This window comes from Delphinapterus leucas, chromosome 1, assembly GCF_059928025.1.
Source record: "Delphinapterus leucas isolate spDelLeu-1000000601 "Yukka" chromosome 1, BTC_Dleu_Yukka2, whole genome shotgun sequence".
Lineage (NCBI taxonomy): Eukaryota > Metazoa > Chordata > Mammalia > Artiodactyla > Monodontidae > Delphinapterus > Delphinapterus leucas.
In genome coordinates this window covers 98,927,164-98,932,900 of record NC_143129.1, presented here as the reverse complement: position 1 = coordinate 98,932,900, position 5,737 = coordinate 98,927,164, and the positions used below count along the sequence as shown (strand labels likewise).

Below are 5,737 nucleotides of genomic sequence, written 5' to 3'. Positions count from 1 at the left end.
AATATTGAATTAGGTGAAGAGGAGAAAATATCTAGATAAAAAGTTGGCCTGTAATGTATGTAAGAATAGGCCTAAAATTTTTCAAAATATCTTATATTTTGAAAGCTTTATTTAAATTTCTTTGTGGAATTCAAAAGAAACAAACTAGATATACGTGATCTAGCAATCTAATACAAACCTAATATTAGTTTTGCACCTATGGGCAAAATAATTTTAAAAAGCATAGACATCAATATATGATTAGGTCAATATTTATATCACACAAAAATATACCTATGCTGAAGGAATACAGAATAGAGATTCAACCTCCCTACACAAAATCAGGCCTGCAGAATTGGTCTGAGAGATTTTCCCTAATATCACCTTTCAGAATTTTTCAGAGATTTATTTTTTTCCTCCCATGAATGCCATTGGTGGCTATAGATTTACAACAGTCCTGGTAAGTGTAGCATCAATATTTCCTAAAGTATGTTCCCCTCAACAGTATTTCCAATTATGATAAATGATGGAAGAAATGTGATCACATTTTGAGAAACAATGAATTTAAAAAATCAAATATATTTATTTACCGAAGGTCTTCTCTAGGCCTATACTTTTACCACTGCCCAGACTTAGATTAATAATTTAGAACTCTTTAATACATTCCTTCCCATGTGTTATCTTACTGTATTCCTGTATTTTAATTTTGTATATATTTTAAACCTCTCAAAACATTGAGATTGTTTTCATCAATGTTACTTCTTATTTACCCATACATCTCCTCTATTGTAGTCTCCCTTCCTGCATTGCCATATTTTCTGGGGATAATTTAGCTTTTGTTCTAGGAATTACCTTTGATATTTCTTTTAAGTTTGTAGGCAAAACAGTCTTTCAATTTGTTTATCTGAAAACATCTTTACATAGCTATCATTTTGAAGGATATATTCAAGAAACTTAGAATCTAGGTTGGCCCGTATGTTCTTTCAGGTCTTTAAAAAAATTCATTCTGTTTTCTTTTGGTTTCTGTTGTTCTGATTTAAAAGTTAGCCTTCAGTTTTACTCTTCCTATTTAACAGTGTTATGCCTTTATTTTTCTCTGGCTACTTTTAGACTTTTTGTTTGTTGCTGGTTTTCAGTTTTCTGTTTGTTTGTTTTTTTAATGATGTAAGTAGGTGCAGAGGTCCTTTTATATCTCCTTCTTGTCTTTGTAGAGCTTCCTTAATTTGTAGTTTAATTTTTTTCTGCCAGTTGTGAAAATTCCCAGTTGCTTTTCTAGTATTGCTTCTGCCCCTTCTTTCACTCATCGCATTCAAAGATCACATTACAGCTATATTACAAATTTTACCCATGTCTCATACATTGGGTGTTTCTTATAATTCTTTTTTTCTCTGTGTGTTTTACATTGGACATTTTTACTCACCTAAAGGTCAGTTCACTAGTTTTATACTTGTTCAATGTGTGGTTAAATCTATCTGTGGAGTCATTTATTGTAAATATTGTAATTTTCAATTCCAAAATATGCATTATTTTCTGGTGATATTCTCCATCTTGTCATATATTTTAGCCAACATACTAATCACAGTAACTTTAAAGTCTGTGTATGGTAACTCCAATTTTTTTCTCTTGGATTTGACCATTTGCTTCTGTTTTTTGGTTTGTTTCTTTTGCTTTTTTGTGGATTTTTTTGCATACTTGTTACATTTTAACTAAATTCTGGAGATTGTATTTGAAATTTCAGAGCTTCAGGATGATACTACCTTCCTCAAAAAGAAGATGTAATTTTTAAAGAATTCCTGTCAGGTAGTTAGAGAAAAGCAAATAACCTTGATCCAACAAGGTTTGATATAATCTGAGACTGAATTTCAGTCATCCTGAAGAACTTGTCTATTTCCAATTGTCCTTTACTCCTAGAGCTCCTCCAGAACTTTCAAATAACAACCTGATATTTCCAAAATATCCCCTAATTGGTGAGCCCCGAACAGGATTTTGTTTCTCCTCCCTGGCCATGCAATTGTCAGCAACTCTGAACTGCTATTTTCTGTTTGTTCCCTTAGTTTCTTCCATTAAAATTGGCAAATTCTTAAGGGGAAAATGCAATGTAATTTTTCCTTTTTCTTTGAGATCTTTGTTTCTCCTGGAGTCTAGCTGACTCAGTTGTTCTCTGCTGCTTACAAAAGCAGTGTGTGTATGTGTGTGTGTGTGTGTGTGTGTGTATGTGTATGTATGTGTGTGTGTTGTATTTGTTCAATTTTTAGTTGTTCTCACAATGAGGCTTGTTTTCTGATATAGGCTATTTCTTCATAGATGGGAGGAATAAATTTTGGGTATATTAGATGAATCCAAGGACTCATATGGTTTGAATGCAAAGTGTGAGAAAAAAATGAAATTAAAGATGATCTCAAGATTTCTGGCTTGAGCCACTTAAAGAATGGACTTGTCATTAAATGAGATATGGGAAACTACAAGTGCTGCAAGTTTTGAGCAGAGAATTAGTTATAACAACTGAAGCTCAAGAATAGGAACTGGGCAAGAGATATGAATATAGGAGTCATTAGCCTGCTGAGAAAATTTAAAACATGTGACTAGAAGAGATTACCAAGGATGTGAATATAAATAGAGAAGAGAAACATGGACTGAACCCCAGGGTATTTTAATATTCAAAAATTAGGGAGGGCTTCCCTGTGCTTGGCCAATGGCCTCTGGGAGCCAGCAGTCAGTGGCCCTCACCAGAGACCCTCCAGCAGGCCCAGGGGCACAAAAGTGGCTGTAAATCCAGCACATGCATAAACAAGTTAAAGGATTTAATATGAAGCACAGAAGCAGGTAATGCCAAAAAGCAAGCGGTAGTTGGTACACATTTAATGAGTGGGGCAGCATTTCCTTCTCCCACTGCTGCTGAGGTGGTAGAAATTAGTTGAATTCAGTATGAAATGGAATACACCAAAGGTATTGGTCAGCGAATTGAAGGTCCTGGAAAAATTAAAGGTAGCACCACCAAATGCTGACCTTGAACAAGGATTCTGAGAAGGAGCTTCAAATGCTTGTGTGATTATGCAGGTTCCAGGGAGAATTGTTGTATCAGGAAATAATGAAGACATTCCACTTTCAAGACCAGCTGATCTTGAACTTATGCAGTTAACTCCCTTTAAACCACTGGCACTAAAAACACCACCTCATGTGCTTATGCTAAGTGAAAGACCACTAGATTTTATGGATTTAGAAAGACCTCCTCCAACCCCTCAAAATGAAGAAATCCATGTAATTGTCAGGCTAAAAAGAGAGTGCTCTATGAGTGAAAATGCTGTTTGCCGAAATGGACAGCTGGCCAGAACTGACTCCATGTATAGTATTTCAAATATAGGTACAATGGTTAAAGGAACTTCAGATGACATGACTGTTGTAGATACAGCTTCATTAGGATGACAGATAATCAAACTAAATAGATGTCTACAACTTCTGGAAGCAGAGAACAAAGAAGGTTCTAAAAGAGAAATGGTCACGTATTCCATTACCGTAGCATTCTGGCTGCTTAAGAGCTGGCTCTGGTTTTGCCACTAGAGGTAACCTCAACTCTCAAAAGTATTGTCTCAACAGCTGGAAATATAAAGAATTTGTGAACAAACAAACAAACAAACAAAACGTTAGGGAGAGATGGAGGAATCAGCAAAGAGCCTGAAGATATGCAACCAAAATGAAAAGGGGAAGACAATGAGAATGTGGTGTCCAGGAAACCATAGAATAAAATATTTTAAGAGAATGAACAACTGTATTATATGCTGCTGCTAGGTCAACGATAATAGAAACTTGGCCATTAGATTTAGAAACATAAATATTATCGATGACTTTTAGAAAAAAGCACTTTCAAGGAGGAAAAAAAAATCCCTCTATTTGGAGTTGGTTTAAAAAAGAAATTGAGAGGGCTTCCCTGGTGGCGCAGTGGTTGAGAGTCCGCCTGCCGATGCAGGGAACATGGGTTCGTGCCCCGGTCCGGGAAGATCCCACATGCCACGGAGCGGCTGGTCCCGTGAGCCATGGCCGCTGAGCCTGCGCGTCCCGAGCCTGTGCTCCGCAACGGGAGAGGCCACGACAGTGAGAGGCCCGGGTACCGCAAAAAAAAAAAGAAATTGAGGGGACTATTTGGAAGCAATAAGCATAGACAACTGTGCAAAGAATTTTGCTGCAAAAAGAAACAAAAAATTATCTCAGTAAAGAGAAAGAAAAGAAATAAAGGTGGGCTAGAAATAAAAATGTTAGGCAAGTTGTATATCAGCCAAAGGGGAAGAGGCAGTCAAGACTGTTGTTCAGTTGTTTTTATGTTTTTTTTTCAATAAACTTTATTTTTAGAACAGTTTTAGTTTCAAAGCAAAATTGAGGGGAAGGTAATGAGATTTCCTATATTCTCCCCTGCCTGCACATATGCACAGCCTCCTGCATTACCAACATCCCCAACAAGAGTGGTACATTTGTTACAATCGATGAACTTACATTGATATATCATTATCACCCAAGTCCACAGCTTACATTTGGATTCACTCTTGGTGCTGTACATTCTACCGGTTTGGACAAATGTATAATGACATGCCTCCACCATTATAGTATCATACAGAGTACTTCCACTGCCCTAACAAGCTTCTGTGCTCTGCCTATTTATCCCTCTCTCCCCACTAACCCTTGGCAACCACTGATATTTTTACTGTCTCCACAGTTTTGCCTTTTCTAGAAGGTCATATTTATGGTTGGAATCTTACAGAATGTAGTCTTTTTAGATTGAGTTTATTTTGTTTTAATAGGAAAAATAAAAACATGTCAGCTAATGGCAGAAGAGGGAGATGATCATGTAAGGCAGAGGAGAGAAAGGCTGATATAATATTTTTATGGAGCCACTAACAGACACATTATTCACTCATTTAATTCTCACAAAACACATTAAAGTAGATATTATTACTGTTATTATTACTGAAATTTTATATATGGAAAGAGGGTGGTTCTGTAATGTATTCAGTTCTACCAGTTTTGTAAACTGTATTTATCTTTTTATTTTTTTTAGGATCCAAGAATGTTTTTATTGGAATTTATTATTATTACAATTATTATTCATTGTGAGCTCCAAGTTCCAGTGCTTCCTTTCTATCTTATATGTAGAGGAGATTTTAACTCTCTTTCCCAAATGGATTTATTCTCCCTCACCCTTGTTCCTCAACTCTTCCTTCTCTATTTCACAAAAATCGTTGCTACAGTTATAGGATATTCAACATTGAATGGAATCATTTAATCCAGTGCCTTTATATAATACAACACACTTTGCAGACTCAGAAATATTGCTATGGTTGTAGAACTGGGACTGAAATCCCAGCTTGAATCCCAATCCAGTTTGTTTTCCTTTATGACGTGTTTCCTTGCCTCATGTCTTAGAAACTGAATTTGACCTTCAAGAGGCCAGCCTGCTTCCAGAGTCCACTGTTTTAAGCACTCTGCCTACATTGGGCTCATTGTCACTTGCAGACATTTATTCCTGTCATAACTCTCGGTATATTCCAGGGTCACCTAAATATTCCCTCTATTGCCTTTTATTTTCTTGACCTCATCTTCTACAATGACCATTTCCTGGACAATATTTTAGTCAATTACTCCATGATCATAATCTAGTCATTGATAGTCTAACTCACTTCTCACCTCACAATCTTATTCTCAACTTTCCTAGTCTTTGAGCTGGAAAGATAGGAGGCTGTTGTCAGAATCCTCTCACAGTTCTTGACCA

General features: G+C 36.3%; 1 pseudogene; it reads left to right on the top strand.

Moving 5' to 3' along the window:
- The first annotated feature begins 1,076 nt into the window (after positions 1-1,076).
- Positions 1,077-5,498, top strand: LOC149750696 (mitochondrial fission factor pseudogene; annotated as a pseudogene).
- Positions 5,499-5,737: the final 239 nt, after the last annotated feature.